This window comes from Austrofundulus limnaeus, unplaced genomic scaffold (assembly GCF_001266775.1).
Source record: "Austrofundulus limnaeus strain Quisiro unplaced genomic scaffold, Austrofundulus_limnaeus-1.0 Scaffold11, whole genome shotgun sequence".
Lineage (NCBI taxonomy): Eukaryota > Metazoa > Chordata > Actinopteri > Cyprinodontiformes > Rivulidae > Austrofundulus > Austrofundulus limnaeus.
Genome location: NW_013952413.1, coordinates 4,448,303 through 4,460,672, shown reverse-complemented (window position 1 = coordinate 4,460,672; position 12,370 = coordinate 4,448,303). Strand labels below are relative to the sequence as shown.

General features: G+C 39.2%; 1 protein-coding gene across 1 annotated transcript in view; it reads left to right on the top strand.

Annotated features, from left to right (window-relative positions):
• The first annotated feature begins 11,473 nt into the window (after nt 1-11,473).
• The window catches only part of cpne5b (copine Vb), a 155,510-nt gene continuing 154,613 nt past the window's right edge, over nt 11,474-12,370 (top strand). The window contains exon 1 of the mRNA XM_014002100.1: nt 11,474-11,697. The gene's annotated coding sequence lies outside the window, so the exon portion shown is untranslated. The remainder of the gene's footprint in view (nt 11,698-12,370) is intronic.

Genomic DNA, 12,370 nt, shown 5'->3' with positions numbered 1-12,370 from the left:
GATAGATAGATAGATAGATAGATAGATAGATAGATAGATAGATAGATAGATAGATAGATAGATAGATACTTTAATAATCCCAAGGGTGGTGGTCCATAGCTCTCATTCATACAACAATAAAAACAGGACCCATCATATTTAAGAAAAAAATATTCTGACCACATCGCCAACTTTGTGGGAATGCAACTTCAAACTTGCAAGAAAACTTCCTTTGTATTTGCAAGGCCCCAAGAAGTAGGGGTGCAAACCCTGCTGCAGCACCCCTCAATGGATGCCAGAGGACATGCATGTCCAAATACATACAACAGACGTTATTAGTGCTGTATATGTTTAACCTTTAAAAACCATTTGGATTTTATTGATTTGTCCAATGTCTAAATTCAGATAACATGTGCAAGTGTGCATATTGTTGCTTATTAAAGTTACACTTTAATAAGCAACAATATTTTTTGCTACAGGATCATTTTTCATACAGGATCAGACTAATTCATATCCACAGCCCCCACCACCCTAAAGTAACAAACTCCCCGTGGCTCATGTGGAGTGCACCATTAACAGAAAGGGAAGATTTGATTTATATATCTCGGCTGTTCATCCTTTTTGTATTTTTATGAAAAAGCAATACATTTGAGTTCCCATTTGTGAAAGCTTTCTTTTTTTGCAGCAATTTTTCCTACACCTGCCTAAAACTTCTCTAAAGTACTGTTTAGACAAACTGGACTTACTGAAAAAAAGTGCGGATGAAACATTGTTTTTTTTTTTTTTTCATTAGCCGTGAGATGTGGAACTTTTAAAATTTGGTATAAAAAGATGTAGTTCCTTAATATAATCCATTAACATAAATATTGGAGCAGAAACTAAACTCTTTGTCTCATTTTCAGGGGAAACAAGACAAATGAGGACACATTTAAATCAGGAAATACGCCATCAAAGCTTGGTAATGTATTTTAATCATAAAATAGCAGCTTTCAAGATTCAGATCAAAGCCTTAATAACATTGTTTCAGCAGTCACATCTGATGATGAAAAGCACTGTGTAACTTTAATAAACACATTTGTTTTAATATCAAACAGTAGTTATTCTTTGCCATTTGGGTGCATTTCATCTGGTATTAATGAAGGAAGAGGCTTTCAGGAAAAATAATATATAAATAAATGCGAAGTTTAATTGTGACTTCAGCTGTGATAGAGAGCAGAGTGCTCCTTCTGGATGGTTTCAAAAGTCTCTGATGGGATCTTTGCCTTAAGAGATGTTTGTATTTAAACCCAGCGATGTAATCCTTTTTCTATTTTCTGCTAAAAACGAAACCTTTGAGACGTGTTCGGCTGGTGAAAACAGAGTTGGAATTCGAGGCACCCTCTACGGTAGACATCAAATTTCCCCTGAGCAGAAAAAAACTCCCGCACCATTAAAAGTTTTCTATAAGTTGAAGTCTGTTTGGAGTCAAGCGGTCTCTAATTTAATATTAGGAGCTTGAGTATGTATTGTGGATCAGGACTTAAAAAGTTGTTCTTATTTTTCTGTTAGTGGCTGAATGTGTTCTGCAGCCTGAGGGAGCAACAACCTGAACCAGCCTATCAGCCCCATCACCCCACTGCTGTGTGTGTATGTGTGTGCTTGCCAATGTCAGGGCAGTCATTCATAAAAGATTTCTTTGTGATGTTTGCCACCTCAGGAGGGGGTTTGATTCTGGATTAAAYCACCAGGCCACAGAGCAGGATTACTCTCTGGGAGGGAACATGTGGCTCTTTGAACTGGATTTTTTCCGACTCGTTCGCTCTCTGCAGGGCGCGGGTGAAGAACACAYGCTCATCCTTTAGAGAAAAATACATTTCCTCAGCAGCTTCAGTTCATTTCAGAGGTCACTGTTGTTTTGGAATATTGTATTTCCAAAGGACAACATCTGCTCACAGCAGAGTTGTTAAAAAAAAACACTTCTCTTGTGTTCAGGGTTAATTTCAAGGAGACACTTTTTTCCATCTCAACTATATTTTGCATGTCAGAATATCTCATTTCAGACTAACTTTGGTTACCAGTGGATACTCATTATGTGTGAGAAGAAAAATCCATACAAAATAAAGGCTTTGCATTTCTTAAAGGAACACATCTCCTGTTGACATTCCTGATGTACATATTTTTAACTAAAATCAGCTTATGCTGAGAGGGCCTTGGTCAAACCTTGTAAATAAAGTCACGCATGATCGCATGCAATTTTCTGAGATCTTGCAGGACATGTTAGCTCAGAGGATGGGTTATGATGATGCTCAGMTGCTGCCACACCAAATTTTAGTTCAATGTCAAAACTGATATTTTTGTTTTTGTTCTAAGGTTGATTAGTTGCATCAGCATTTGGTTTGATACCAAATGATAATGCGATTACAAAGAATAAAAAAAAAACACAATTGAACATTTGCTAACATCTCATAGTGATCTATGAGATATGTTACTAACAATCAGTGTTTACTGTAATATTTAAAGCCAAAGTTTTAATCAAAGATGTGCAGTGTGTAGAGCTCAGAGTATGTGTTGTGAATGACTCTCACCTGCTACCAAAACAAATCTTAGCTCCATGTCTGTAAAACTTGCTGACTGTGATGTAGTCATCCATCCATCCATCCATCCATCCATCCATCCCTCTTCTGTCCATTCATCTAGTACTGTGTCAAAGAGAATAAATCCCCATTAGGCTGATGAGGCTAACAAAGATCATTAAACATATTTTAAATTAAAAAGTATAATGCTCAAACTGTTCAAAATCTTCAGCCAATCAGACAAAAAGGCACATGTTAAAGTTGTTCACGTTCAATTAATTTTTTCCTCGACGCTCATCCTTAAAAAATACAGACAAGTGTTTTTTTTGCTTTTTAATTGATTTGCCAGGAAAATATATTCATCTGTCACTGCGAATATTAGTCAAATAGTTGTTTACTTTGATGGTGCCAGTGCAGGAAGTTGTGCTTGTCAGTCACAAATTATAATATTTTTCCACTCATTACTAATACATCCCTCAAAAGAGTTTTGGTTTTATTTTCTAGGCTACTTAAATTTCTTTTTTTAGAAAAGGGATGTTTTGTCTGTGGCATTACTGCACTACTTTGGAACTAATAATCCTTTTCAGCAGCCATACAATTGCTGCTGGCAGTGACATGACTTGTCGATGTCAAATTTGGAGGGGWAAAATAACACGTGTCTCAGACCAGCTGACAGACCCGATTCCCAAATTAACTGCAAGGAATAGCCGCAAAATTGGACACCRCGAAACATTTCAATTAATGAGATGCGTTCGGCTGCGTGTTGGAAACACACAGATGAAAACAGATGAAACGGTTGTGCGTGTAAACAAAACAAGAAAATCACACATTTACTCGACAGAGCATTTGTTTATTTTTTGCGTAATTGCTGCCAGAAAGACAATATTTTTGGACAGCATGACGCAAGTCAGAATAAACACAGTAATTAGTGTGGAGAAAACTGCAGGAAGCTGAAGAAAAAGGGTCTGAGATGTGGGAGAGGGTATATTTGAGCTCCGTATGGTGTTATTAATGTCACAGGCAGTACAAAGCAGTGACCACCTACTGGTACCTTTAATTTAGACCACAGTACCATTCAAGTACTGTATATATCAGCTTTCTCAGTTTTTTTATTGGTGACTTTTTGCATAGGTCTTTTTAAGTTATTTCAACTTAGCCACTATTAAGTAAATGCCACCAGACTTGCCTAGTTGGGCCAACTCAATGACTTTAGTACAAGAAACACGATTTGCTTTGTCCTCTACAAACTTAATAAAGTTAAACAAATTTAATTTTATAATTATATTATATAATATTTTTATAGATTGTCTTCGGCGCTGAGTGTGATGAATCAGCTGTTAGTGAGCCGATCGCACAGAATGACCACAGACCAMCGGTGCAAGCGTGCCAACGATTATCCATATTACCTTTTTTTTCACTGCAAAATATTTTTTTCTATCTCACAAACAAAAACACAGACTTTACACATAAACAGTTTCAGCTGTCATTGCTTGACAGTTCAGAAGCACAACAGTGGCAGGTTTACTTTACTAATTTCACCAAAACTGCAAAAACMCATCTCAGATCTGGTTGAAGTATTTTGTGTTCCTCATCTCTCTTGTTCCAACTGCTTGTAATCAGCACAGTAATATTATTCTCCCTAATGTTTCTCAGTTATTTATCAGATTGTCAATCTTCATACATTTAGCTGTTTGCTTGTTTTTCTTTTGTCATAGTGTTTTTATAAACAGGCCGTTTTTTTGTGCCTACATTTGACAAAAAAAGAGAAAAAAATTCTTGTTGGTGTGGGGATTAGTTTACTGATTTAAACAGATTTCTGCACTACTATAGATTGTACTAAATTTTCATTTTAGAAATCTTGATTTTTGGTTGTTTAGTATTTTTATCACTGTCATTCACCTGCTTTTCAGTTTCTTGTAATAATAATCTTGTCATATTACAAAATGATTAATTTCTTATGTGAAACATCTTTGATGACTCAAGCATAAAGTTTTTTTGTAAAAGATAAATCAGTATTTTTAATGTCATTTAGGTTAAATCAGAAAACACTTCTGAGAAAATGAAGACATTTATTTTTTGTCTTTCCCTCCACGCAGTGTGAGTTTCTCATTGTCATTTTGTCTTCTTCGAAACTTTTCCCTTTTTGTTCTTTTTCCATGGCAGAAAGTTGTAGGAGACCAAGGCGGTCAGGAGGTAAGTAGCCATGCCGGTGTATCCTCCGATGACGAGACAGAGCGGCTGCGCCAGCACAAACAAACAAAAGACGTTCATGGACGCGCCGTCGTTAAGCTCCACCAGGTTTTCCTTCGAGGCTCTCATCACTCCAAAGAAATACATCAAAGCCACTGCAGGGTAAAAGGCCAGCTCCGCCATGATGGTAAACAGGAAGCACACCCTCCACACACACACTGGAAAACCAGTAAAATGAAGACATAGAGTTAGAAAGTTGTGTGTAAAACCTGCTAAAACAAACATTTCTGACACACACTCACCCAGATCTGGTTTATACTCGTTTCCTGACAGAAATCCCTCTGAAAGCGGTGCTAGAGAAAACCACACTCGGACCTTTGATCCGTCATCATAAAAGCCCAGTGAAACATTATCCACCTGCTGGGCTTCTTATCAGGACGTTTGACAGTTATTACCATCGCAGTAAAATGAGATATTTTTCTTTTATTAACTGAATTTGGAAGAAACACTCCTTTTAAAATTCTGCAATTGACTAAAGTAATTACACCCTGCTTTCATGTGCGACAGCTTTCCTCAGCAGTTGTGTCAAAGTGCCCTTCACTCTTCAGCACAAACTGTCATTAAATGATTAAAGTGTGAAAACCACRGCTGAATATAAATAATGTGATCCTTATTTAATCTTATAGAACTTATAAATCAAATGTTTGTTACTTAAAAGTAGTGCCTTCAAATGCGTACTTCTTCAATGAGGATAAATTTTGACCTCTTTCTGATAGACTCCTGTATAAATATGAGATGTTTGTCATCCTGCTGCAGCTTTTATTTATTTAAAGTGAACTGTAGTGTTCTCGTGCAGGGTGTAGCAACTCTGACTTAACACCGAGTTAAACCACAGCAAATGATGAGAGGGAGGCGTGTACTAAGGTTGATCATTTATTGCTTGACTTCCTTTTCCTACATGCTGCGGTGAAAACTGAAAGCAAAATGAACACAAAACAATACAACACTTAGTTCTGTCTCTTTTTTAACAAAACTTACAGTACATTAATTTAACCTTATGACAATGCAGCATTACAAAACATCTGAACCAAACCTAATTAAGAGCTCTGCAGTTAACTGATATCATCTACAAATAGCGAAACAAAATAACTGCCATGAAGTTAACATTTTAACCAAAATGACTTCTGATACATTTTAAACTGTTTATTTAACATCATATGATTAACTTACAGCATTGCTTCAACCAAGTTTGAAATTATGTTTTTGTATTAATTTTGTTTATAATTAAACAAAATTATGTTTTTCTGTTTCATCTTATCCTTTCCACCATTTTTATACTGTTAATGATTGTACAGCACATTGTGAATATATTTCTGTGAATATATTTCTGTGAAAGGCGCTTTATAAATAAAACTTTACTTACTTACTTACTAAAGGTAGCTGTGAAGCGAGAGCTCAGCACTAAAGAAGAGCTGTAACCAGGAGAAACAACAAGCTTACAGCACCCGCAGTCTAAATCCCACTAATTAACACCAGGTGCATTGTTTCGTGTAAGAACATACAGTACTGTGCAAAAGTTTTAGGCAGGCGTGGGGACAAAACTGCATGTAAAAACACGAATTCATCCATGATCTCTACCTGCGTCTTCCCGTCTGGGTTGCAGGGRTCACTGGTGCCCACTGTTTGTGGTACACCTGTGAGCATTCTGTCYTGCACCTCCCTAACTGGCTGTTCATTGGCAGCAGCTGCAGGACATTCCCCTTGAATAGGCTGCAGAGAAGATTAGATCTTAGCTGGAGCATAACATACTCRGTATAGTTCCAAACTGCTTCAAAGGGTTTTGCTACCTAGTGAAAATTAATGTCAGCTTTCTTGTGTGCTCCTTCAGGAAAGGTTTTTGGACTTGGTTCTGGTCCCAGTTCTGCCTGTCAGTCTGCCTGTCTGCCAAACAGCTCGTCACCCACTACCACAGTTGAAAATAAACACTAATCCTGAAGAAACTCACACGTAAAGACTTGTCCTGGACATCTTCATCCGCTTTGGATCCTTGCTGCCCCTCTCCATGGTCTTGGACCTCTGCGGAAACTGTAAAAGAAAGAAACATTTCTCAATCCATTCCTTCCACCTACAGGACAAACATTAACCACTCGCCTCTTTCCATTTTCAGGTTCCTCTCAGATCCCTGTTTCCTCACTGTAAATTAACATCACTTACCTTTTTTACCATTGAGTCCAGTGTCTGCTGCTTTCCAGCTGCTCAAACACTTTGACATACTGTATTTGCTATGATAACATCGTGGACAGGTTTAAGTATTTTGGTCCGTGGGAGGAAACTGGAGTAAACCCATGCATGCACAGATGAAACATACAAACAAGTCCCTGCACTGGATTTGATCTGGGAACGTTCTCACTGAGAGGCAACAGTTCTTCTCACTGTGCCGCCGTTCCATTGCAGGCTAGACCATGACCTCTGGGGCTAATTATTTTTTATGTCAAAGATAACTTCTAATGACACTGGCTTTATGTTTGGGCTTGTTGTCCTGCTGCAGAATACATTTGGGCATGATCAATCACCTCAGTGATTACAGTAAATGACATGATGGCTGCTGTATTTCTCAACACTGTGGACCCCATATAGATAGATAGATAGATAGATAGATAGATAGATAGATAGATAGATAGATAGATAGATAGATAGATAGATAGATAGATAGATAGATAGATAGATNTAATAGTTGAGACTTAGTCCAAAATAATACTTTTAGCACAAATTGAATCGAAAGTTTTCTAAGAAATATTCATGTTCAAAGACTGAAGTCAGTAGAAAACCACCAATGTTAAATAATATGATTGTTAGACGAGATAAAGCCATACAAAACCAGAATTCTGGACTGGGGTTTATTGCCATTCGGATCTGACAGGAAACCACACACTGCCGAAAAGCCAGGAAGCTGATCCATTTATACAGAGTCTTCAATGCCCGCGTTCGCCCCCTGACCTACGGCTGAATCACAGGCATTCATACACAGTTCTCCCCTACATGTTCTCATAACGGATAAATATGTGTTGTTATAGAAATTTTGGACATGTAACTAATCTATATTAATCAACACATTATAGATTAACCATTATAAAAAGGAAAACCTAAAAATATAGTGTTGTGCTTTTAACATCAGTACTAATCTGTAAAAACTATAAATTTCTTCAATTTGACATGAAGAATTAGAAACAACTCCATCTGTCATGTCAGCACCATGCTGCTACAGACAAYTCACCTTAGAAAATACAAAACTGACTACCTCTCAATCTACTTTTATGAAWATTCAGCTAAAATTTTGCTTTGGTGATGGCTGAGCATTGTTTCCAACACATATAGTAAATGGACTGAAATTAATTTACACTTACAGACATTCACCCATTCACATACTGATGGTGGTAAGCTACATTGTAGCCACAGCTGTACTGGGGCACACTGACAGAGGTGGACCGTCTGACCACCATCAGTAGGCAAAGTAGGTGAAGTGTCTTGCCCAAGGACACAACAACTGAGCCGGCTAGAATGGGGGATTGAACCAGCAACCTTCCGGTTACGGACGACTGACTCCCCTATCCACTCTGTTTAAAAACTTGCCATTGGAGTCAACTCTCTTTGTCTGTTAGCAAAATWTCTCATGTACCACTAAACAAATTTAAATTGAACTTAAAAAATAATCATCAGACATCCATCTACAAGTGATTAACCTTTGAAGTCTGCACAATCCWTGATGTCATCTACATCTTTAAACACAAAACAATATTTTACAGACACTGATCTAAAATTTGGGTAGAAAGTAGCTTACACTCATTCACAACAYATACTTTAAGCCCTGACAGTTTATGTATTGCAACATTACATGAGATTATGCAMAAGGTTATTTTTAAAGTTGGCTAAAACACATTTATTTTACATTAATGATCTTATTTTAAAACTCAGGTACAAAAAGCAGTGGGTGGTAAACWTTCATTTAAGAAATGCTACGCTTTTAATAAGCAATTTTGTTTGTAATAAGGCAACAGTTAGCGTCAACATAACTAATTTACAATGCTGTTCCACTCAGAATATCCACTTTTAGGCTCTAAAACACAGTTTGTTTTAATATTTTATACGGGGAATTACTCTTCAGGGTAAGACAGAGTGTGTAGAAGCTCTTGTTCCTCCCTTTTTTTCTTGCATATTTTCCCCTCCCTGTTGCTTCCCTCACTCCTGCCAACCCACTCTGTAAAACRTCTGCAATAACATGCTCACCCACACTGAGCACCAGCCGTCAAAATACATGAATCATATGGAGGAGAGAGAGAGGGAGGTGCATGTAGATGTGTGTGTGTGTGTGTGCCTCTTTATCTCTGTTTATGGGTCGCTTGGTGACACATGAGAAAATAATTTGTTTTTATGTGCGCACAGAGCTGCGTGCTCCTGAAGAAAGGATTGCATGTTTGTTTGTTGGTGTGCATGCGTACGTTTGTGGAGACGTGCATGTCGGTTGCTGATCCTCAGCTCGAGGGTTCTGTGTGGGCAGAAGCATCCTGTGCCGGTGTAAATTGATTTCCAGAATCCAGACGCAAGGTGCTCCACGCAGGAAAGAGCTGTGTGCTTCTGCAACACTTTTTATGAAAGGCGGTAAAATGCTTTATGGCTTGCTTGTATCTCTGTGTGTGTGATGTGTGTGCGCGCATCTGTGAGCAAAGGGGGAAGCCAGCACAGAAATACTGYAGGTGCAGTGACACAAGAAATCTGATATCTCTGCTTCCACACTGACCAAAAAAGAAAAAAAAAAGCAAACTTGCATCTCTAAGTGATTTATTTCCAGATTTAACTAGTAATCTGTAGAAAACAGCTGGTTATTGGTTTATTCATGACTTCAAGTGTTAATGTGCAGTTTGTGGAGGCCTGCACGTGTATGTGTGCATCCCTTTGTTTATTCATGAGAGGAGACAGAGAAGAATGAGTTGTGTCACAATAAGTAAGATAAACAGTGAATTGAAGGGAGGGAAGAAAACAGTTCTTATCCCAGAGTGACAAAATCTCAGGGCTGCGAGTGCAAGTGGCTGCTGGTGGGACTTTATTCATGTGGTTCAGAGCTACAACCGCTTAATGACGGATGATGGCCTTTAGATCTGTGTGGAATTCTCCTCTGTGTAATTATTATTGATTTTAAATCCATCAGGATGAACACATAACGTGGTGTTTCTTCAAACACTGCAGCTTTCCTTACTAGAATAAACAAATACAGGAATAAAATAAAATTAAAACAAAAGTTTTATCGGGGAAAAATCGACAGATGATGTTTTTCTTTGCGACTGAGCTCTGAGGTTTGGTWTAGGAGCTGTCCAATTCTTTTGGTGCTGAATCTCCCCCTCCACCCTTCTTTTCCCAAATGAYAGCTGTATCTAATATCACAGCACAGACATTTTGCTGGTCTTTATGYTGTTTTAATCCTGTAGCATTAGGCTTGCAAATCAAAGTTAACAGCCGAGTTCCGGTTTTATGAATCAGGGTTTCATGACAAAGTTTTTAACTAGCTAGCTTTTTGCTTCTATTGAYATAATTTAATTGGATTGATGAGYTAATGGCTAGTCCTAGTGACAGTAAAACCAAAATGAGTTGCTGTTTTCTTAAWATAAATAAAAAATGCCTTTCATGCAAATTGAAAACTCATCTGTTTTGCAGTAAGTAACATTTTCTTTAAACAGCACCTTTTGAGATAAACATCAAAAGGTGCTTCACGAGAAACATAACCATTAAAACCAAAACTTACTTTTCCCTGAGAAAACAAACAAACAAAAAACAACTAAAGACAAATTTAAAAAGATTGGTTACTTTTTAAAATGTGACCATCAAGTCAATCTGTCAAAATTAAACTGCTTCTTCAAGCAGATGTTCATGAAGAGCTATCTGCAACAGGTGAGATGTTAACTGCTCATAGCAGTTCCACAGAACATCACCTAAAAAGATCAGAAGGGATGGTTTCAAGGGATTGTGTTTTTAGGACTAAAGTGGAAGCTGTTTAAAAAAATGTGAGTAAAAATGAAGAGAGACCATTTTTAGAATCCTCTGAAGATCCAACAAGTTTGTTTCTGCTGCGCATCAGCCGCACGAGCTCATCCTAAGTTAATGTGCTTTAAATGAAACCACAAGGCAATTTTCTTTCTTGCCTGAGGTAGAAAGAAAAAAAGGGAGGAGAACTTGAGGCAAAATAACACCAGAGTGTAATTAAATTGCCATGAGTTGCTCTCACGGTGAAGGCTGTCCGGGATGTTCCGGGGTGACAGCAGCAGCAGCAGCAGCAGCAGCAACAGCAGCAGCAGCGGGGTGATGAAGATGAGGATGGGGTTGGGTTTTCAACACTTGAATGTAATTCCATGTGGGAGGAGGATGGGTGGGTTTAAGTGCAGCTATCGGGTCTTTTCTTCTCACGCGCCCCTCTGTGCGCACAGACTGAAGACAGAATCAAGGCGCGCTCCAGCTCTCTCCGCGCGATGCGCAGCAGGTCGGTGAGGGCGCAGCACTAATCTGATTCTGTATCCCCGCATTTCAAGATCATTTAATTATTTTTTATATTTTTGTTTTTTATTTTTTTCCTCCGGGTATTCCCTCACTCACTCACTCACTCACTCGCTCATCCCCCCACCCCACCTTCCACCCTCTCCAGCTTCAACATCTGTGAAGTGGCTGCCTCGCCCGGTCGGACCGGAGGCCGTCTGGTCTCTGAACTGCTCTCAGGAGGGGTCTCCGGGGACGCGACGCGCTCCTCCGGGTCCAGCAGGAGACTGTGCGCCTCGCGGATCACGCCCGAGCCAGCGGCGCGCGCTCTGCCCGTAGACATGATGGAGGGAGGGGACGTGATGGACAAACTGGAGGACATGTCTTCCGTGTACGACTTCGACCCGATCACCGGGAACATCCCCGCCACCAAAGTGGAGATCACCGTCTCCTGCAGGTGAGGTTTGTGCTTCTGGCTCTGTGGAAGTTGTGCACGCGCCACACCCTGTCTGAGCGGTTTAGTTTGGTCACATAATGACAAAAACTTTAGTTTGGAAGTTGTTAATTTTAGTTTATGGGGCTAATATGTTAAAAAACACTTAGTCCTCGTTTTCTTTGACTCACTTTTGTGCCTTTCTGTTGAAAAAAAAAAAACATGTCTCCAAAACTGTAGATCTCCACTTTGTCACACTGATGCGCGTGTTTCAGACATTGTGAGTGGAATAATTTAGAAGTGTCAGCTCTTATTGAGGTGAACACCCCCTAACACAGCCCGCCACTGATCTTTCCACGCTGCAGGTTCTGYGACTGCTTTCAGCACCAACAGAGCGCTGAGAGCCTCCAGCCCTCCTGCATTCTTTACACCGAGCTGTTAAAGTTTCAAAGCTTTGCATCATATTCGCTCTGCAACTGCAGTGTCCCTGACCTCAACCCTAACTCACTCCCATTCTGTTATTATTTTTTTGCTGCCCTTCATTTTCAGAAAGTATGTCAAGGACGGGAAAAAAGAATCAATCTCCCCGCACAGCGTTTTCAGTCTGCCACTCCTCTTCCCAAGAGGGGAGGTTTTAAAGTCAAGCTTACAATGCCTTTCACCCCCTCCTTAAATACTCTGTTGGCATGTGTGAGCC